This window comes from Aedes albopictus, chromosome 3 (genome assembly GCF_035046485.1).
Source record: "Aedes albopictus strain Foshan chromosome 3, AalbF5, whole genome shotgun sequence".
NCBI classification, from domain to species: Eukaryota; Metazoa; Arthropoda; class Insecta; order Diptera; family Culicidae; genus Aedes; species Aedes albopictus.
In genome coordinates this window covers 410,322,998-410,346,823 of record NC_085138.1, presented here as the reverse complement: position 1 = coordinate 410,346,823, position 23,826 = coordinate 410,322,998, and the positions used below count along the sequence as shown (strand labels likewise).

The following is a 23,826-nucleotide window of genomic DNA, read 5'->3' as shown; positions in this document are numbered from 1 at the left end:
TATTTTTGAAGGTGGCGAAATCTATGAGTCGTATGCCGTTTTCGTTCGTCTGCTGATGGGCGCTGAACTTTCCAATCGCCGGTCTGAATTACTCCTCCTGGCCTACCTGAGCGTTTAGATCTCCTATGATGATCTTGACGTCGTGGCTTGGGCAGCGGTGCTACACACAATGGTAGTTAATGTTCGTGCTCCACAGAATGATGCGATCACATGCTTGATGACATTAGTCGCATAGCTACGATGCCACAATATATTCTGATTGTGACGTAATATGTGAAAATGTTCATTGCTCCAACCGTCCTTTACCGGAGTGGATAACTGACACTGAGGAAGATTACAAGTGGTAGTCGAAATACGCGTATCTGCCAAAGGATAAGCAACATAGGACGGAATTGAAAGGTACGAAGCTGATTACACTCATTCGAAGAGGGTATTCTGCTTAGAGCCGATTTCTTCACCCTGGCTTAAGCTAAGTTTCCAGATCCCACGTAGAGCGCTCAAGTAAAATTCCTCCTTTTTCCGCAAGTAATTTTGACAACTTATCTAGGGTGACGATGGGTATTATCGGCAGGTTTGTTCTCTTCGTCATGGGGGGTTTTTGTGCGCCGAATTGCCTAAAATTTGGGCATATAATTCAGCTTGGTTGAGAAGGATTTGAGGCCAACTCTGAGACCTACAGGTTTCAAAAAGCACCCCATGATGAAGAGAACAGAACTGCCGAAAATACGTAAGTTCCCCTATATGGGGAGAAATGTAATTTTTCCTTACGGAATAATAACACGGACTATTTTTCCGCGCGGAAAAGTGACAGCTTCATTTGATTTGCACGGGAAGCGTTACTGGTGTTACACTTTTTTCCTTACTTGCCATCTGCGAACCGCTTAAGTAATTTTGAAGCGGAACCATTACTTGATCATTACTTGTCCTATCTTTTTGCACAGTACGTACGAAGTGGAAACTAGCCATTAAGCGATAAACCAGGTTTAACTGTATGGGTAAGCCTGGCTTACCAGATAAGCCGAGGTGAAGAAATCGGCCCTTAGTGGGTTCGAAAAGCCGGTACAAGATCGTATTATGTTTGGCCGGGCCATCAATAGGTGGCGGTAATGAGCAAAGTCAAAGATGAGCACAAACGATTCCAGCGCCGCGAGTGGTCAAATGACCAACTATCGAAAATTTGAATCAACCGGTAAAAAGGTGATCGATGGGAAGCGGGTGGAGTGTGACGTCTGTTTCTATGTGCCGTTACCCTTCGCGGGATCTTGCTGAATGAACGCACCGAACGCACGTTTGCCTACTTCGGTTGAAGGCCTTCATGGGAATTTCCATTAAAAAGAGTGAAAGGGAATCATTTTTAATAATCAATCCGATCAATCCCATTTTCTTTATTGCATATCGCATCAGAGAAATACAGTTACAGCGATCATGAAAAAGATGAAATTTTAGGTGAATAAAATGGCAGCAGGGATTATTGAAACAAATGAAGACACACATAGTAAAAAAAAGGAACAAAAATGTGTGTGTTATGCGTAAGTTCAACTCGCCTGTATATATGTAATATTATCCCAAATAAAATTCTGTCTGATTAGGCTATGCAATCTCTAACTGTAATCGACAAAAAACTATCTTTGAATGAAGAATAAAAACAAGTCAGTTATGTATATTATCGTAAGGAGAAGGATTAAAATCAGTTGAAAGAATTCCAATCAACTTTGTGGCTTACCTACCCACCAATCATTCGGCCCACTCTCCGTAGAGCTGCACGACTTTGTTCCGAGCATTTCCGGCCGCCAGCACTGCTTCCGTCGGGTGGAAATCTACGCACACCGCTCCTTCCTCTGAACCGCACTGTTGTTCGCCACCGGTCGAGTAAACCTCCAGCGACTGCGCCGCTCCAAAAGCCATCAAATCCAAAATCGGGTGAATGGCCACATCCGCCGGAACTCCTGACCAGGACCACTTCTTCACCGCCGGAATCATTTTACGCAAATCAACCAGGTGGACATTGCCCCCGCGGCACACACTAATCATATTCAGATTATCCGCGCGAAGACTGACCGCCCGGACCGGGTTCGAGTGCTTCGGTCCAACGGCCACTTTCCCTTCCGCTTCGGCTCGCGTGTCAAACAACCGAACGGTTCCGCCTTCCAATCCGGCAGCGATGTTGTACACGCCGTTGCTGGCCAGGGCCGTTACGGCCTGATCGGTTCCTACGGGCACATCTCCCAAGGCCAATTCGGTGACCAGATCCCACTGACGCAGGTACTTTGCGTCACCGCCGATGATCAGCTTTCGATCCCCAATGGAGGTCATCGAAATGCCGTGTGTTTTAGCGGATGGACTGATATCGCCGCAGTCGTGAAGTCCTTGCCAGGTGGTCACCAGGGTCGGTTCGGTTTGGGGGGTTTGGATTTGCCACAAACGGATTGATCCATCGTTGTAGCCGATCAGAAGAGATGGCGGGAGAAGAGGAATGCCAGGCAGCAGGGCGGTGACTTTGAACAGTGATCCAGGTACCAGTGGACGCTTCAGAATATGGGGTTTGCCGGTGTCTTCAGTAAGGTCTTGCCAAGTAACGTGGTCTCTGAAAAGGCAAAATAAAAAGCAGAAGTTTGTTATGTTACACGATTATGGGTAAATCATCCATCTGCTTACGCGGAATCTTGAGAGGCTTCAGCGCTTCGCCTTTGTGGCTATTGCTTGATTTATTCATTTTTTTACGGTGGTTTATAGATAAAGTTCAGTTTATTATAATTCTTATTCACTGCCGCGGACTAAGTTTTGTCCATTTGAATAAAACATATTGGTATATATATTTAATAGGTAGGGTAGACCGATGGGACTTGATACATATTATGTAATTCTTTAAGAAAATTGATTTCACAACTAACAAGCATCAACGTAAAACACATCATACTCACTTGAAAACGGTAAACATCTGCCGACTAATTCCGAACCAAACCATTTCCGGTGCCTCCTTCACCTTCAAACTTCTCAACTGATGATTCAGCAGGGGCAACGCGGGATTGCGCGGTCCTACGGGTAGGCTGACGACGTTCAGCTCCTGGGGATCGTTCTCTTTTGATTCCTCACCGCCGACGGCTTCATCGATCTCCACAAGCGTGTGACACAATCGACGCTGCAGGGGCACCCTCTCCGCGAGTGGACAACTACCAGCGACGGGGGCCTTTTTCTTTCGCTTTCCACCTGCAGCGGCTGCTTCCTGCTGGGCCACGCACCCTCTGACAAATGCCACTACGGATTGCATGCCGGTGGCCACTTCCGCATCGGGGTCGGTTTGCAAGGCAACCATGAGGCGCCACGCTTTGGCCAGGACCGAATCCGACGACTTGGATGTTGACGCCGAGGTTGATCCCTTCTTGGACTTTGCTTTTCCCTTGGATTTTGATGATTCTGGCGGTTTGGATGTTTCCTGTTTGCATAGCGAGATCAATTCCGGTGTTCGATCAGCTGCGATCACGTTCAGAGCATAAGCAAGCTCCCGGCGGACGAAGGCACTCGAGTTAGCGTTCGCCACGGGCAGTAGTTTGGCGATGAGAATATCTTTCTGTTCCGTTTCCGTTTGTTGACCGTACGATGTGTTCCAAGCTTCTACTGCTGCAGCGCGGACTTTGGGATCGGCATCGGTTGAAAGTTCTTCCAAACGAGTTTGCAAAGTTGGACACTTTTCTGCGGACAGTTTCTTCGCCAATAGAGCCGACCACAGGCGCACTTCCGGGTCCTGGTGGTTCAGGAGCTCGACACATCTTGTGGTTAGCGTCTGTGGTGGCGCAGAATCGGCATCAGTTGACTTTCTTTCCAAAAGCGATTGCAAGTAGAGAGTTTGAGTAATATAACGAGGCTCTGTATCCGCTTCAAGATGGTTAAGCAGGTTCAACTGGATAGTCGGTTTTAGCCAATGTTGCACTGTGGGCGTTCCTACGACTAGTTCGACCAGGAAATTCGTCGTCGGTTGCCGTAGTGGTCTCCTATCACTTTGCAGTATTCGGACAGCGTGCATTACGATGGACTCTTCCAGGAAAGCGTGGTCGTTGAACTTGCCCCAGTCAGCTTTTAGTAAGTCGTACGCATTGGGGCAGTTGGGGGATAGAGTTAGCGCGGAGAGCAGCAGATCGGGATACTGAAAAATGAAATAGTGAAACAAATTTTAAGTAACTACAGAGGGGTCATGTTGTTTTCATTTTCATTTTCATTTTCATTTTGCAGCATTTGGTGGGGCAATGAGAGCGCAAGTCAGTCCAAAGCCGATGATAAGGAGGGGTAATGGCTGAATAGTCTTTGCTGACCACATAAACGCCATGGGATAGGAAAAGGGTATTTTGGTGTGGGATTAGGGTGTTGGTGCAGACTTGACGATATCAATGCTATTCAGATGCAAAATAATTTTAAGGCTCAATAGTGAATCGCATACCTTCCAAAACCAAAAAACAATAATCCACAAAATACCAAGCAAGTCATAGAAAGAAAAAGCGCCCGATTGTTTATTTTGTCAATTATAACAAACGGAAACTTCTACCCTCTCCGACTCGCCAGTCACCCCGGAAAAAATGTCCCTTCAGTTCTGGAAAATATATTATCCCCAATTAAGCCTTTAATCGAATTGTCCGCGTGGTCTTGTAGTACCCCTGCTAGGTATGAATCAGTCATTGCCATACATATTAAATGCTAGACATGACCCCATGGATAGCATTTGCATATGTAAAAGCTTTGCTGATGTGACTTTCCTATTAGGCAATTCTCTCATCTCATCTCATCTTCATGTTCTTCAAAACCTTATCAAGCTTAGAAAATTGAAGTTGATAAACAATACATTACAAGGTTCGAATTCCCATAGAATGAGATCATTCATTCGCACTACAACACCATAGGAGATAATACCACATTGGCTGATTACAGTACAAATGTGAAAAATCTCCCTTTTCCCCCTATCCGCAACCCGGGGACGCGCCCTGTTGGATTTCGAAAGCCTCGGAGAATATTACAAACCTTCAATGGCATTCCCATAAACTAACCCACATTGCCCATTCAGGGGTCTGACTGGGCCTATTACCCTCCCTCAGTTTGTAATATCCTCTCCAACTTGGAATTATATTTTCCCGGCACAAAATGACTTCGACAAATGTTCGATATAGGGTCTTGTACCATTTGGGCAGGTGTACCTATTTTGGGCACTTGCCATTATAACTAAGTTAATTTCAAATCGATTGATTTGAGTTTCTGTATAGAGTTAGATGCTGTACGTGCCCAACTCTATACAAAAAATCAAATCAATCCGTTCGACATTGACTTATTTATAGTGGCAAGTGCCCAAAATAGGTACACCTGCATAATTGGTACAAGACCCTACTATGCAGCGTCATGATCAGTATAACTATATCAGATGACTTGGAGATCTGATTCTTACAGAATTGTTTGCCATTGATTATACATTCAGCTAATCTAATCATTACTGCAAAGGCCATCGACCACATGCCTGAAATCAAAGCTTCCTGGAAGATATAATCCAAGCCCAGGGAACTACAGAGGGGTCATGTTGTTACCCCGAAAACTATCTCCCCGAATGGTCCAGTACCCCGAACTCCAATACCCCGAATGACATTACCCTGAATAGCCCATTTTCTCGAATGTCAATTCCCCGAATAGATTATTACCCCGAAAAACATTTGCGAATAGTTATTGTCAAAGGAAACTTATGTCTCTGAAAAAAAAAATGGTTCGAATTTCCATTTAGAGATTTTGCCTTCTTTTGTGCATACCGTCAAACGGGGTGACTTGCAATACTTTTCAGCTTCAATTAACAAAAAATGTTGATTAAACTCAATTTTTAAAATTCAAACTATTCGTCGTCAATGGATTAGGACCAGAGACCCTCTCTACAAACAAATTCTCCAATCGCTCAACTCTAGAATCACAGAAGAATGCAACCAGATTCGTTTTCGAAAATTCAGAGAAACTCTTCAAACGCTGGAACATGGGAGCAACCAAATGTGGAAAATAACAAAAGCTCTGCGAAATACCTGTAAGTACAGCCCACCACTTCTTGATAATGCCACACTAGTCGCCTCTGCAGCATTGAAGGCCAAATTTTCTCTGTGGCCAAAGTACCGTGAGGTCGCCATTCACCGCTCATGCCCCATTCACCGCTTATTTTGGGTCAATCATACAAAAATGATCAAATGTTAGTAAAGTATCTTTTTTTTTTTTTTGAAGAGTGACCAGGTGGAGCTGCAGGACAGCTGATAGCAAAGCCTGGACCCTTTCCCAACTTTCCCCCTACTAGGACCAATACTCACGATGGACTAGACGATGTCGTCAACTTGAGCAAAGTGTGTAGTAATTAGCATTGGGTCGTAGTAGTTTTTAAAAATACTGTTTTTAACTTTTCCCATCGCACTAGTGTTTTGATCGAATGGAAGCTCCAAAGATGATTTGATAATTGAACAATATTTCAATAATCGAAAATCTCCGAGGTCACTGGACAGCATTCAGAGATAAAGGCTGTCTATGTCTATGTTAACGCCTTCAGAGTACTATTCTTAAGAAATATACAAAGAGCAAAAAGAAAAAAAAATGTGTCGTATCTAATTTTTAAAGATTTGATATTTCTGAAAATTATTCGAAGACAGCTACCAGAGCTAGCGTTTTTAGCCGATACGGGCAACTAGTTTTTCTGATAGCTTGCCCAAACAATAATCAGATAATATCCTCAGTTATTTTATAATACATTCTGAAAATTATTTCAAGCTGATTACCAATACTGTCAATAACCGATGTTAGTCATTGACAGCACCAGCATCATCCCCAAATAACTCTCATATTAGTGTTAGATAACACTTTTTGAGCTTCCATTCGATATTGTAAAGAAATTTGTCAAACCCTATTAGTCAAAATATAGTCAATATGTAATGTATCAAATTGTGTTTCTAATTTCGCTAGTCGCCTTCTGCATATCTGTGATCATCTCAGTCCAAAGTAATATTATATCCATCGTAGCCCTTTACATTGTCAACCGTCCTAAGTCCTTACTAAATTCCTGCTTTTTTAATCAGTGAAATAATACCGTCTAAGATATAAAAACAGAAAAGTTCAGTCAACTGATTTTTGTCAAAAATAAAAATGATAATGATTATTTGTCAACTTTTATAAATTCACAAAACCCATAAAAATAAGAAATACAAATATAAACTCCTATAATCAACAGTTTTATCTTTACCTAATCAGTCCATAATTTTCTAATTGTAATGAATCTAATCTGTAAGGCTGTAAGTCAACTTATCCTAGCGTCCCCTGTCCTGTGTACTAACGAATTCAAGTAACGAATGATGAGTGTACCCACTCTTGCGTTACGTTAAATTTAACAATTATTGTTAAATTTTAGAAAATTCAAAGAATGCAAAGATTAGGTCTATGCACGCTGAATTATAATTTGTTTTTGACTTGTGATAAATGCACGACGGATACTCCTTTGGTTCCCATTAGCACTTACGGCGATTCCTTCACTTGCGCTCAACTCGTAAACTAGATATATCTAGCTCAAAGTCCAAGCGGTGGTGAATGAACTGGCGCTAAAGTGATAATGGGTTAAGCCCTCCCATCGCGTCAAGATCGAATATCCAGGGGGAGGGAGAAATGATCAAATGTTAGTAAAGTATCGTAACAAAAGTCAATGTAACATGCTGCCACATTAAAAAACTTTCATTTCACCAAGTTTTTATATGGGTGTATCTGAAATCACGTTCTCAAAAAATATTTTTCAAACTGCGCTGCAGCACAACATGGGAACTGTTCAGGGCAAACAGCGGAAGAAATATCCAACAGGTAAACCCCGTTAAAGATTCCATTTTGACAAAACAGGATGATCTGAACGTCATGAATCATCAATACTTTGGTAAATAAAAGTTATTTTGTTTTTATAAATGAATAATTTCTGTGATTCCATGAAAAAATAATCCAGTGGGCGGTGAATGGATCCATTATGAGCGGTGAATGGATGCATGAGCGGTAATAGGAGCCAAGAGACAACACATTTGAATTTTTATTTTTTCGGCTGTAAACATGTTTTACAATCGTTTTATATTTTTTCTATAATAACAACATAATTGTTGAGTTGCTAACGTAAATTAAAGTGCAATATTCGCAAACGTCGATTTTTAATGTCATATACTTTACGAAAATGCCGCTAAATGAGCGGTAAATGGCGACCTCACGGTACTCGCCGACAGCTTTGCCAAATTCCATACTAATTCGATGGTAAGTGACCCAACTACCGTTGAAAATGTAACCCGCTCTTCGCAGTACATTGACCAGACTGTCCCTGTGCCCGACACCTCATGCATAATTCGCCCAAAAGACGTCAAAAAACATATCCGCAACTTGAAGATTAAAAAAGCACCCGGAGAGGACCAAATTAGAAACGTTTTGCTAAAACATCTTCCCCGAACAGGCGTGATAGTACTGACTAAACTCTTTTCGACATGCTTAAAAATTTGCTATTTCCCCTCTCGCTGGAAGCACGCCGTTGTGATTGCCATGCCATCCCCAAGCCTAATAAAGATGCGACGCTCCCATCCAACTATCGGCCGATTAGTCTTCTTTCCTGTCTAAGTAAGCTACTGGAAAGGTTCATCCTAGCTCGCATCGAAACGCACCCGCGCACTGCCAGTATTATCCCGAACCAGCAATTCGGTTTCAAGAAGGAACATTCTACTTGTCATCAGTTGGTAAGACTAGTAAAACAAGTTCGTTCGAATTTCACTCAAGGCAAATCGTCTGGAATGATCTTCCTTGACGTGGAAAAGGCATACGACTCTGTATGGCAGGAAGCCATTCTCCACAAAATGGAGCAGGGCAATTTTCCCATGTCTACAATGAAAATTGTACGTTCTTTTCTCAAGGAACGTTCGTTTCACGTAGCTGTAGATGGAGAAGTCTCGAACCGTAAACTTCAGTGTGCCTCAAGGAGCAGTACTCAGCCCGATCCTGTACAACATATTCACAGCGGACTTGGTGATGATCGATCACGTCCAGTACTACCTGTTTGCTGATGACACCGGCTTTGTTGTATCCCATCGAGACCCAACAGTTGTCGTGGACAAATTGCAACAAGCTCAACAGACCCTCGAATCGTACCAGCAGCAGTGGAAAATTAGGATTAACCCCAACAAAACCCAGGCCATCTTCTTCAGCAGGAAGCGCAGTCCAAGAAACCTACCTCAACGTGAAATTAGAGCTAACGGACAGTCAATTCCCTGGTCCGAAGCTGTGCAATACCTTGGTGCTACGCTTGACCAAAAAACTAACTTTTATCAGCATATCTCGAACAGTCTGATAAAGTGCGACAAACTCACAAAAACATTGTGGTCAATCGTCGATCGGCGCTCGATATACGAACGAAGCTGCTCTTGTATAAAACAGTTTTCCGACCTACACTAACATACGCCAAGCGTGGCACACTTGCGCTCAAACCCATCGCATGAAAATTCAACGGAAACAGAATCGTCTTCTCAAAATGATAATGAACCTGGAATTCTTGCACCCCACTGACGATCTACACCAACAAGCTGGAATCGAATTGATCAAAGATTGGTTTCATCGGCTTCTCCCTAAATTCATCCTCGGATGCAGAACCTCGGATAACCCTTTGCTTTAAGACCTAGCAGAATAGAGCTGTGATATAGTTTATTATATAGTTTAAGTTTTTCCTCCAACTGTCCCCTCCTATCGCAATTACCAAGGTTTTTTTTTCAATTTTTCCTTTCTTCAAGAATAATTTCTAAAACCCAAAATGTAGCTCAAATCACTGCTGTCTGGACAACCCATCTCAGTGCGTAACTAAATGCAACAATATGTAATAGGGGAAAAAAATACAAGCTATTTGTAATAGTTTTAATAGCCGCGGCCCCTCTATAAAATAGAGTGAACAAGTTATAAATTGATTTATTTTTTCATGTTGAAAAAGCCAAATAAGGTCGTTTTTGATACAAGACGTCGAGCGGGGTGACTTGCAACACCCAATGTAAATCCCTTTTCAAACACGCAGCGCACATTTGATAAATATTCTTGCTACTATTGTGATATCGTTTGGGCTGACATTGTTGAATAGTCAGTGATCGCTCCTCATAACTTGTTTTTAGTGAATACTGGCAGCACTGCCGCTGACGCACCATAATAGATCGAGGCTTGTGTTGTTGTTTATAATGCAATTTCTTTTAGTTATAAGTCAACTGTTTCTGTAGAAACACCGAATAAATGTTCTGTGATCCGTAGAAGTGTTCCGTGTGTTTCTTTTGCGATCGTGTAATTTGACCAGATATCGGGGTCGGCCAACAGGTTTTGGGTCCAGTGGCGCAGCGCGAGTGCGAAAAATTGCAGCGAATCGGAAAGAAAGAACATTTGTGTGGCGGAATTATTTTTGCTAGTGCAGAATGGCGGAAACAAAAGTACAATTCGAACGGCTCAACAATTTCAACTGGGCATGTTGGAAATTTCGGATGGAGTTGCTGTTAGTTAAAGATGAATTACATGAGGTGGTGATGCAACAAAAGCCAACTGTAATTCCCACTGGTTGGATGGCAAAAGATGGGAAGGCGCGAGCAACAATCGGTTTGGCTTTGGACAACGACCAGCTGTGCCATGTTATGGGTGCTTCCACGGCGTATGAGATGTGGGAAGCGTTGAAAAACTACCACGAGCGAGGTTCACTAACGAACAAGATATAGGGTCAAGTGGGGTAAAATGCCATTTTTCAAACTTTCATCGTTTTCAATGATAATTAGTCTCATTTGTTAGGCTTCCAAAGTGGTAACAGCAACTAGACAATATTTGCTCGATACTTTAGCAAAAATATTCACTAAATTATTGTGTTTTCATCAATTTTTAGCGACTTCAAAAACTGATTCGTAAAACGGAAGTGGTGCAAAACGACCATCTGCCGTGGGGTAAGATGCCACTTCATGAAAACATTCAAAAATTACGTCCATCAGTTTTCGGGCATTTCCGACTCCTTTTCCCCCCTCTGTCCTGCTTTTTCGCATACTCAATAAATGGAGTGTTACTCCCCTCCCCGCAAAACGATGGTCGTAATATTTGAATGACCCCTAACATGAAAAACGTAGACATCAACAACCATGCGTCTCCATGCGTGCCTCAATCTCGTTGGAAACACTTGGCTGGTAATAAAATCACCAGAAAACCTTAATTGCAAGCACGAAAAACCGGAAGTTGCCAGTTTTCATTGGAAAATCAAAAGATTTTTCGTGAGTTCCGTGGCCTAGCTTCTAGAAGAATGTTCGATGCAAACGTATCTTGACACCATTCACCAATACTAATGATCAAGTCCCATTCAGGAATGGTTTTATGAGTTGGGCCATTTTACCCCATCTTGGCATTTTGGGCTCTGTTCCCCTATGTTTTCCGTAAGCTTTGTTCGCTGAAGCTGGAGGAAGGTGGTAATATGGCAGAGCATTTGATGAGTGCGGCTGAGTTGGTGCATCGTTTAATTGCTCTGGGTGAAGGACTGCAGGAGCATTGGATTGTGGCCATCATTTTATCGAGCCTACCAAGTAGCTATGATCCCCTCATCACAGCGTTGGAAAGTCGTCCGGTGGAGGAGCTTAAGCAGGATTACGTGAAGGGCAAGCTGCTTGACGAGTGGAAACGGAAGTGTGAGAGTGTGGATCCCGACACGGCGTTAAAAGTTTCCGCTCATGGCCGTAATAAGTTTCGTGTGTCCGGGACTCAAAGTGGCAGCAACGGTAACAACGACAGGAAGAAGAAGAAATGCTACTGCTGCAAGAAATTGGGACATTTTTGGCGAGATTGTCCCAAACTGAATGTAAGTGACGACGACGACGATGATGAAGAAGAAGAAGAAGAAGCCAAAGTTTCAACGGTGCAATCGAAGATGCGGCGGCTGACTCACGACGACAGAAATGTTTGTTTTGCTGCTACTGCAGGTGGAAAACGTAGAGAAGTGGAACCAGCAGAAGATTGGTGTTTGGACTCTGCTTGTTTGATGCATTTAACTGGAAGAGCAGAACTTCTGGAAGGTTTAGTGGCTTGTAAAAGAAAAATTGTTTTGGCAGATGGTAGGGAAATGTTTGCAAGAGGAATTGGTACAGGAAGATTGACAGTAAATAGAGAGAATGGTAAACAAGTGATTCCGATTGAAAATGTGTTGTTCGTGCCAGGACTGATTAGCAATTTGTTGTCTGTTAGTTGTATCGTTGAGAAAGGATTCAGTGTGAGCTTCAAAACTAAAGAGTGTGTGATTATGAAGGAAAACGATGTAATAGCGATAGGCAAGAAGAACAAAGGGTTGTACGTTATACAATGAAATGGAAGTGCGGGATGCTCATTCAAATTGATGTAGTATGTAGAATGGAGGAGTATTGTAGCCGGAGGAGGAGTAGAAGAACAATATAGAGCTAGGACGGAGCTCACACTGAGGAGGAGTGTTGAATAGTCAGTGATCGCTCCTCATAACTTGTTTTTAGTGAATACTGGCAGCACTGTCGCTGACGCACCATAATAGATCGAGGCTTGTGTTGTTGTTTATAATGCAATTTCTTTTAGTTATAAGTCAACTGTTTCTGTAGAAACACCGAATAAATGTTCTGTGATCCGTAGAAGTGTTCCGTGTGTTTCTTTTGCGATCGTGTAATTTGACCAGATATCGGGGACTTATTTTTGCATTTGTTTTTACATAGGAAATTAAATTGTTAATTTTAATTGGATGAGAGTGAGACTGTACTATTATAGCTGTTTTGATTATCGGTAACGCAGTCTTTTTAATTTGTAAAACGAGTTTTATTATTTAACCCGACGTTTCGGCGCAGGTATGGCGCCTTCTTCAGGGGAAAAATAAAGTATTCGTTTTTGGTTTGGGGTTATGGCGAACTGTAACTGTCGGGGTTTTTAAAATGTTGGTGCGCCGAAACGTCGGGTTAAATAATAAAACTCGTTTTACAAATTAAAAAGACTGCGTTGCCGATAATCAAAACAGCTATTGTGAATTTTTATATGGAAATATTGGGCTCAAAAACACCAAGTTACTAATTGTTAATCTATATACAAAAAAACCTGAATTAATCCACCTATGGTGAACAGAACCCTTCTTACACTTATTAAAACTATTGTTGTATTATTCGTATGTATGATTATGATTTTTGGTCATTCTAGAAAATATTGTAAATTTGGCGTCAAGTTTATTATGATAAATATTTATCAAAAATCTCTCAAAAGCGTAAATTTGATTACTGCTTAGTACTCCTGGAAAGATATCTCGGAAACAAAATGTCCAAACGGCATGAAATTTAATAGCATACTATTAGGAAGCTGTAGCTTTCATTTGGTGCTGAGAGAACTCAAATCGATTGACACACGGCTGATTCATTTATTATGAAGCATGTTGTCAAAGACCTCTTAAAAAGTTAAGTTGTATTACTCCAAAGTACTCCCCGAAAGATATCTCGGTTACAAAATGTCCAATCGGAATGAAATTCAAAAGCGTTCTTCTAGGATGCAGTAGCTTTCGTTTGGGGCCTTAAGAACCCGAATCGGTTGATAGACGGCTGAGAAATTTATGGTGATACATTTTGTCAAAAATATCTAAAATAATTAAGTTGTACTACTCCCTCGCACTCTTTGAAAGATATCTCGGTAACCGAACGTCCAATCAAAATAAAATTCAATAGCGTTCTACTAGGATGTAGTAGCTTTCATTTGCTTCCAAGAGAACTCAAATCGGTCAACAGACGGCTGAGAACCGTGAGTGACATTTTTTTGTAACATACATACACACACACATACACACACACGCACATACAGACATTTGCTCAATTCGTCGAGCTGAGTTGATTGGTATATGTGACTCGGCCCTGCGGGCCTCGGATCGAAAGTCGGTTTTCCAAGCGGTATTTATACCCTTCTTATGGGTGTAAGAAGGGTAATATGGGTGTAAGAAGGGTAAAAAGAATTTATTGAAATACTCTTCGTAAGATATCTCAATAATCAAATGTCGAAACGAAATAAAATTTCAGGGCCTTTTACAAGGATATTGTAGCTTTCATTTGGTGCTTAGAGAACCAAAATCGGTTGACAGACGGCTGAGGTGTTTATTATGGTACCCTTGGTCAAATATCTCTCAAAAAGTTAACCTGTATTACTCCCAAGTACTCTTTGAAAGATATCTCGGTAACCAAATGTCCAATCCTAATGAAATTGTATAGGGTTCTACTAGAATGTTGTAGCTTTCATTTGGTGCCAGGAGAACCGAAATCGGTTGACAGACGACTAAGATATTTATTATGATACACTTGGTCAAAAATCTCAAAAGGTTTAGTTGTATAAATCCTAAGTGCTCTTCGAAAGATATCTCTGTAATCAAATATCCAATCGAAATAAAATTTCTGGGCAATCTACTAGGATGCTGTAGCTTTCATTTGGTGCCAAGAGAATCGAAACCGATTGACAAACGGCCGAAATATTTATAATGATACACTTGGTCAAAAATCTTAAAAAGTTTAGAAGTATGACTCATAAGTACTCTTCGATAGATATCTCGGTAACCAAACGTCCAATCGAAATAAAATTCAATAGCGTTCTACTAGGATGTAGTAGCTTTCATTTGCTTCCAAGAGAACTCAAATCGGTTGACAGACGGCTGAGAAACGTGCGTGACTTTTTTTTGTAACGCACATACACACACACACACACATACACACATACACACACACACACACACACACACATACAGACATTTGCTCAGTTCGTCGAGCTGAGTTCATTGGTATATGAGACTCGGCCCTCCGGGCCTCGGATCGAAAGTCGGTTTTTCGAGCGATATTTATACCCTTCTTATGGGTGTAAGAAGGGTAAAAAGAATTTATTGAAATACTCTTCGTAAGATATCTCAATAATCAAATGTCGAAACGAAATAAAATTTCAGGGCCTTTTACAAGGATATTGTAGCTTTCATTTGGTGCTTAGAGAACCAAAATCGGTTGACAGACGGCTGAGATGTTTATTATGGTACCCTTGGTCAAATATCTCTCAAAAAGTTAACCTGTATTACTCCCAAGTACTCTTTGAAAGATATCTCGGTAACCAAATGTCCAATCCTAATGAAATTGTATAGGGTTCTACTAGAATGTTGTAGCTTTCATTTGGTGCCAGGAGAACCGAAATCGGTTGACAGACGGCTAAGATATTTATTATGATACACTTGGTCAAAAATCTCAAAAGGTTTAGTTGTATAAATCCTAAGTGCTCTTCGAAAGATATCTCTGTAATCAAATATCCAATCGAAATAAAATTTCTGGGCAATCTACTAGGATGCTGTAGCTTTCATTTGGTGCCAAGAGAATCGAAACCGATCGACAAACGGCCGAAATATTTATAATGATACACTTGGTCAAAAATCTTAAAAAGTTTAGAAGTATGACTCATAAGTACTCTTCGATAGATATCTCGGTAACCAAACGTCCAATCGAAATAAAATTCAATAGCGTTCTACTAGGATGTAGTAGCTTTCATTTGCTTCCAAGAGAACTCAAATCGGTTGACAGACGGCTGAGAAACGTGCGTGACTTTTTTTTGTAACGCACATACACACACACACATACACACATACACACACACACACACATACAGACATTTGCTCAGTTCGTCGAGCTGAGTTCATTGGTATATGAGACTCGGCCCTCCGGGCCTCGGATCGAAAGTCGGTTTTTCGAGCGATATTTATACCCTTCTTATGGGTGTAAGAAGGGTAAAAAGAATTTATTGAAATACTCTTCGTAAGATATCTCAGTAATCAAATGTCGAATCGAAATAAAATTTCAGGGCCTTATACAAGGATATTGTAGCTTTCATTTGGTGCTTAGAGACCCCAAATCGGTTGACAGACAGCTGAGATATTTATTATGGTACCCTTGGTCAAAAATCTCTCAAAAAGTTAACCTTTCTGCCAAGTACTCTTTGAAATATATCTCGGTAACCAAATGTCCAATCCTAATAAAATTGTATATGGTTCTACTAGAATGTTGTAGCTTTCATTTGGTGCCAGGATAACCGAAATCGGTTAACAGACGGCCGGAATATTTATTATGATACACTTGGTCAAAAATCTCAAAAGGTTTAGTTGTATAAATCCCAAGTACTCTTCGAAAGATATCTCTGTAACCAAATGTCCAATCAAAATAAAATTTCTGGGCGATCTACTAGGATGCTGTAGCTTTCATTTAGTGCCAAGAGAACCCAAATCGATCGACAAACGGCCAAAATATTTATTATGATACACTTGGTCAAAAATCTTAAAAAGTTTAGATGTATGACTCATAAGTACTCTTCGAGAGATATCTCGGTAACCAAACGTCCAATCGAAAAAAAATTCAATAGCGTTCTACTAGGATGTAGTAGCTTTCATTTGCTTCCAAGAGAACTCAAATCGGTTGAGAGACGGCTGAGAAACGTGCGTGACTTTTTTTTGTAACGCACATACACACACACACACATACACACATACACACATACACACATACACACACACACACATACAGACATTTGCTCAGTTCGTCGAGCTGAGTTCATTGGTATATGAGACTCGGCCCTCCGGGCCTCGGATCGAAAATCGGTTTTTCGAGCGATATTTATACCCTTCATATGGGTGTAAGAAGGGTAAAAAGGATTTATTTTAAAAATAATTTGTTTTAATACTCTTTGTTTAATATCTCGGTAACGGAATGTCCAATCAATATAAAATTCAGTAGCATTCTATTAGGATGTGGTAGCTCTGATTTGGTGCTAAGGGAATCAAAACCGACGGACAGACAGCTGAGAAATTGATTGTGATACATTGAGTTGAATGTCTCTGAAATTGTCATTTGAAATTGCTCTTGAATACTATCTGAACTTTTATTTGAACAATATCTCGATAACGAGAGGTGCAATCAAAATTACTTTTAAAAGACTTTCAAACGATGCTGTAGTTTTGATTTGACATCCTAATAGGTGCTAAGAGAATCAAATCGGTTGACACTGGGCTGATGAATTTATTATGAAACACTTTGTCAAAAATTTCTCAGAAAGTTAATTTGTATACTCTTCGAAAGATATCTCGGTAATCAAATGTCCAATCGAAATGAAATTCAATAGCGTTCTACTCGAATGTTGTAGCTCTCATTTGGTATCAAGAAAACCCGAATCGGTTGACACAGGGCAGATAAGTGTATTATGTATAATACATTTTGTCAAAAATCTCTCATAATGTTAGGTTGTATTACTCCCGAGTACTCTTCGAAAAATATCTCGATAATCAAATGTCCAATCGAAATGAAATTCAAGAGCGTTCTACTAGGATGTAGTAGCTATCATTTGAGGCTTAGAGACCCCGAATCGGTTGATAAACGGTTGGGAAATCTATTATGATACACTTTGTCAAAAATCTCTAAAATTGGTAAGTTGTGCTACTCCCAAGTACTCTTCGAAAGATATCTCTGTAACCAAATGTCCAATCGAAATAAAATTTCTGGGCGATCTACTAGGATGCTGTAGCTTTCATTTGGTGTCAAGAGAACCCAAATCGATTGACAAACGGTCGAAATATTTATTATGATACACTTGGTCAAAAATCTTAAAAAGTTTAGAAGTATGACTCATAAGTACTCTTCGAGAGATATCTCGGTAACCAAACGTCCAATCGAAAAAAAATTCAATAGCGTTCTACTAGGATGTAGTAGCTTTCATTTGCTTCCAAGAGAACTCAAATCGGTTGACAGACGGCTGAGAAACGTGCGTGACTTTTTTTTGTAACGCACATACACACACACACACATACACACATACACACATACACACACACACACATACAGACATTTGCTCAGTTCGTCGAGCTGAGTTCATTGGTATATGAGACTCGGCCCTCCGGGCCTCGGATCGAAAGTCGGTTTTTCGAGCGATATTTATACCCTTCTTATGGGTGTAAGAAGGGTAAAAAGAATTTATTGAAATACTCTTCGTAAGATATCTCAGTAATCAAATGTCGAATCGAAATAAAATTTCAGGGCCTTATACAAGGATATTGTAGCTTTCATTTGGTGCTTAGAGACCCCAAATCGGTTGACAGACAGCTGAGATATTTATTATGGTACCCTTGGTCAAAAATCTCTCAAAAAGTTAACCTTACTGCCAAGTACTCTTTGAAATATATCTCGGTAACCAAATGTCCAATCCTAATAAAATTGTATATGGTTCTACTAGAATGTTGTAGCTTTCATTTGGTGCCAGGATAACCGAAATCGGTTAACAGACGGCCGGAATATTTATTATGATACACTTGGTCAAAAATCTCAAAAGGTTTAGTTGTATAAATCCCAAGTACTCTTCGAAAGATATCTCTGTAACCAAATGTCCAATCAAAATAAAATTTCTGGGCGATCTACTAGGATGCTGTAGCTTTCATTTAGTGCCAAGAGAACCCAAATCGATCGACAAACGGCCAAAATATTTATTATGATACACTTGGTCAAAAATCTTAAAAAGTTTAGATGTATGACTCATAAGTACTCTTCGAGAGATATCTCGGTAACCAAACGTCCAATCGAAAAAAAATTCAATAGCGTTCTACTAGGATGTAGTAGCTTTCATTTGCTTCCAAGAGAACTCAAATCGGTTGAGAGACGGCTGAGAAACGTGCGTGACTTTTTTTTGTAACGCACATACACACACACACACACATACACACATACACACATACACACACACACATACAGACATTTGCTCAGTTCGTCGAGCTGAGTTCATTGGTATATGAGACTCGGCCCTCCGGGCCTCGGATCGAAAATCGGTTTTTCGAGCGATATTTATACCCTTCTTATGGGTGTAAGAAGGGTAAAAAGCAGTGGCATACGACGGATTCGTCATCGGCGATTATAGTGGCTGTTCGAGTCCGTATGAAGTTGATCATCAATATTAACTTCTTTTCTCGATCAGCCTAGATAGCTGTGTAGTGTCGGTAGCGATTGTCTCAATTGGCCAAGAATAACACTACGGACCGCCTGTTCCGGTGGTAAGAATCCACCAACAGGTGACCCCTAATTCATGGTGTGATGCGGCTTTATGCTTACCGTGCCTAGGAATGAATGGCTAGGGGGGGGGTCTAATAAAAACCTTACCGCAAACGGAGCCTGTGGAGTAGCAGGGCGCCCTCCACAGTATGTTGCCCTTACTGCGCTAACCGGAGCAATGGTGCAGTGGACCTCGTGTTTCTCCGAGACAATCAGCTGCCCTTCTTTAGTCTCACTTGAGGCTAAATAAGGGCGGGATTATGAAGATGTTGTTAATTAGTTTAAATTTTCACCTATATGGTTTCGCATTATGCGATTTACAGTGTATTCTGTGTATCCTCGCCTTTGGCGTTTTCCAATCGATACCGATTTGGTTTTATTGTTGCTGTTCTTTGTTGTGCTGTTGTTGCGAAAAGTTTAATCTTACCTAGTTTGGGTAGTGGCTACGGTTAGGATAGCTCAGATCAATCTTCAGCATAAAAGAACAGCAACGATCAATCTTTGCAGACTTATGCAAAATGGTACAGCCCAAGTGGCCTTGGTACAAGAACCTTACTTTCGTAAGGGAAATTTCTATCTAGGAAACCTTGTGAACCCGGTGTTTGCCACTTTCAGTAAACATGAAATGGCAAACTCGCGTGTCATGCCTCGAGCCTGTGTGCTTGTCAACAACGCAATAGTTGCTACACTCATCCGAACTAACCACCAGAGATGTATGTGCTATCACAATTGATGTATCTGTTGGAAACCTCAACAGGAAATACGTCTATTGTTATGTGTATTTACCGCATGATGAACCATCCCCTACGGATGCTTTCAAACAAGTCATCGCATACTGCACTTCAAAAAGCCTTCCGCTAATTGTTGGCAGTGATGCTAATGCTCACCATATCATCTGGGGCAGCTCAGACATTAACTTGAGAGGCTCCAGTTTGACGGAGTACTTAAGTAGTACAGATCTTGCATTACTTAACATAGGCAACCGCCCAACCTTCATGGTATCTGCTAGAGAGGAAGTGTTAGATATAACGCTTTGCTCTAGCAGAATTAGTCACGAGCTGACCAATTGGCATGTGTCAGATGAAGAATCTTTATCTGACCATCGCTACATCTTTTTTGAACATTTAAATATTACTTCGCAAACATTGCGTTTCAGGAATCCCTGGTCAACAAACTGGGATCTTTTTACTGATATGGTTGCGGCCAAATTTCATGGTTACTCACCATCTATTGACACTCCAAGTGATTTAGATGACGCCGTTGATACTACAACGACCTTCATCATGGAAGCTTTTGAAGAAGCATGCCCTCTACGGTCTGTGAAGATCACAAGAGGAACCCCTTGGTGGAACTCTGATCTGACGAAACTCAGGAAACAATGTAGAAAAAGTTGGAACAGACGACGTTCGGCTGGTTCGGAGGCTTTCAGGTCGGCTCGCAAGGCCTACAGGAAAGCTCTCCGGTCTGCTGAACAATCCGGCTGGAAAAACCTTTGTACCAATGTTTCCAGTTTGAGTGAAGTCAGTCGGTTAAATAAAATCCTTGCGAAATCTAAGGATTTCCGAGTGAACGAACTTCGTTTACCAAATGGCGATCTGACTTCCTCTGATGAGGAAGTTCTGGAATGCTTATTCAGCACACACTTGTGTGTGTGAATATTACATCCTCGGATGAACCTGACGTCTTTTCTTGTAGTTACGATTCCCTGGCTTCGGCTCGGAGTATCGTAGCTATAGAATCGATTGAGTGGGCACTTAATAGCTTTGCTCCTTTCAAATCTCCTGGGGCAGATGGGATTTATTCTATTTTGCTTCAGAAGGGATTTGATCATTTCAAACATGTTTTGAAAAAAATACTTGTTTGCAGTTTTGCTACAGGGTGTATTCCCAAGTCTTACTGTGAAGTTTATTCCGAAAGTGGGCCGTGCGTCGTATGAAGAAGCAAAGAGTTTTATACCTATCAGTTTGACCTCTTTTCTTCTGAAATGCTTAGAACGCATTGTGAATCATCACATCCATGATGTTCATCTGGCCAACGTGCCTCTTCATGTGAACCAACATGACTACCAATCTGGTAAGTCCACTGTGGCTCTTTTACACAAGGTTGTTTACGATATCGAGAAAGCATTCGCTCAAAAGCAATCTTGATTGGGTGTTTTCTTAGATATCGAGGGTGCCTTTCACAATGTGTCTTTCGATGCCATATTGGAACCCGCACGGAGTCATGGTATATCTCCAATGATTTCCAATTGGATTCATCAAATGCTCAAAAACCGATATCTCTTCTCGACAGGATCCCTCCATCAAAGGCTGCAGGGAGGAGTTCTTGTTAGTCGGGAAGGTATAAGTAATATGACTTTTGATTTGTAATGCCTATCAGTTAATCTTATTATTATTTATCTTTATTATCGAGATTTTCAGCCCTCGGCTGGTTCATCTCGGAATGCCTATCAGTTTTCCGTGCTATTGTTTTTTTTTTCTCGATTCAATACCTCCCCGGAAAGAAACGTACCTTATACTGGCCATCCAGGATGCTTCGAAAGAACGTTTCAATAACTGCGTTGGTCCTCTCGCCTTGCCTTTCCACCAACGTCACCGTTAGATCCATTATCTTATCCCACAGGGCCCACAGTCGATGGGTGCTGCAATCCGGAAGGGCAGGTCGTGACTGAGGATTAACTCCGGCCTTTCTCAAAATCCTTTGCGCCAGAAGAAACCGCCGGAAGATGGTCCCGGTCAGAATGTCCCCACGGAACAGTTGCATATAAAGCGGCTGTGGCAACGAGTCCCTTCCGATGGCATCCAGAACCAAGGTCATAACCCAATCCAGCTGACCGCACACCATCAGTCGGTCGGCAATGTCTCCGGGAGGCATAATCAGCTTCGCACAGTTTAGGTTCAACTGCGCACAATGCCAATTGAAGGCCTCTTTCACCGGATCGGCAATTGCGAGACTCAACTGGTCATCGATCGGAAGTTTCTCACCTGGGGCACACGCGGCCAAATGGTAGTCTTTGTCGTCTTCGCCGCATTTTAGCAGATATTCACCAGCAGAGTCACATTCGTATATGTAAGTCACCTCCGAAGCTTTGAACCATTCTGTCACCTGATGGCGCTGAACAAGTATCGGATCTGCGGCATGGTCGTCATCGCTGAACCAAAGGCTGGCAACCGCTTCCGACGAAGCATATCGCCGACTACTGTAGAAAATAGCGGGACGCACTCCCCTGTCCTCCTTAGCCAACTCGCCCACCCGCATGACCCCATATCCGCACGGATCTGGTACGCTCCATATCTTGGCAACGGCATAGAGCGCATCTTCCATGTCCATAAAAAACGTCTCCTTGCTTTCCCGTCGCAGCCTCCTATCAGTCTTCTGCTTTATCCACAGTAAGACAACGGACGAGCGGCTGTTCTGGGCACGACACCACTTGCCCTCATCGGGCATTTCCACGGTCGTGTTCAGGTGAGCCAAATTCCACGACGGATGCAAATCTGAGTGGAAAAATCCCTTACTGAAAATGCATTGAATTCAATGAATATTGGCGGCGTACTTACCCTGAGTCATGATAGGTGTTTCACAAACTTGCTGTTCGAATCAACGAGCTGAGAATCTTCAGAAAAGTACGATTTATCAGAGGAAAAGCCAAGATTGATTTTTCTTTCAACTGAGAAAAAATCGGAGTGAAAGGAAAAAAAAACAAAACACAACTTTATAGCAACCAGTGTTCCCAAACTCGTACACTTTTTGAAATTTCTAGACCAACATGTGAAATAGGCGTAACGATCGACATCTCCATGCACGCACGGCGGTTAGAATACACTCAGCCAAATAACCTTAAGATTTCCATAAGGCCCAACTTATGAAACGGCCTTTAAATAATTCATAATGATCCGGATGAATTTCATAAGGTCACTCTATGACGTAAAATCGTCTCACAGCTTGGCTTTCATTCATGTTTAGCAACATGGAATTCTCAAGCGTCGGGAGCCGTGTGGATAAAACACGGGCTCGGTGATCCCGACGTTCATGGATCAAATCCAGTCTGCATCATTTTAAGATTTTTTTGTTCTTTTCATAAGTCTACCCGCATAGAAAAACACAGTTTGTCTTAAGTTCCAAACAGTACATGTCCTCTAACAGTTGGGGTTCCCAACTAACAATTCGAAACTGCAATTAAACTTGTCAGTCGAATTATTATCGAATAGTAGTCTTGAATGCTGAATAGCAATGTTTGCGGAATAGAATCTTGAATAAAAGCTACTTCTGTTAATTGTTTAGCTTCAAATCTACTTCCTTTAACGTTCTTTATAATATGCTTGTCAATAACTTAGCAGTCGTTTTCTTGGCAATTTGTTCAAAGAAGGTATCTATGATGAACAGTATCCTGAAGAAGTATTGTTTTAATGAGCATATATGCTGCTATTCAGTATATTTACGTTCGTTTGAAATACTGTTTCACTTGGAGTTGTACAACGATTTGTATGAGTATGTTATTCAGTATTCCAAAATAAACTGATTAATGAGCTGAACTAAAGTCATTTCTATCTTTTCAATTATCATTGTTCTGTTGTTGATAATCAGCCCAACAATGAGGTTTTGACAACTGAACAAAGCTTATAAAAATTATTTATTCGACTTCATTTCATATACTCAACAAGAAACTGAATATACATAATGTTGAGGTACGTTTACCATTATGTTCAACTCGGTATATGAGTTTGAATAAAAGCTATAGTAC

At 41.3% G+C, this 23,826-nt stretch overlaps 1 non-coding gene across 1 annotated transcript; it reads right to left on the bottom strand.

Moving 5' to 3' along the window:
- Positions 1 to 1,435: 1,435 nt before the first annotated feature.
- On the bottom strand, positions 1,436 to 22,879 carry LOC109426392 (uncharacterized). The gene is made up of 4 exons (XR_003898070.2): positions 22,643 to 22,879; positions 21,597 to 22,579; positions 2,922 to 4,141; positions 1,436 to 2,584 (listed from the first exon to the last, which is right to left on the bottom strand). It is a non-coding gene; the product is annotated as an uncharacterized LOC109426392 (transcript).
- Between the last annotated feature and the right edge of the window lie 947 nt (positions 22,880 to 23,826).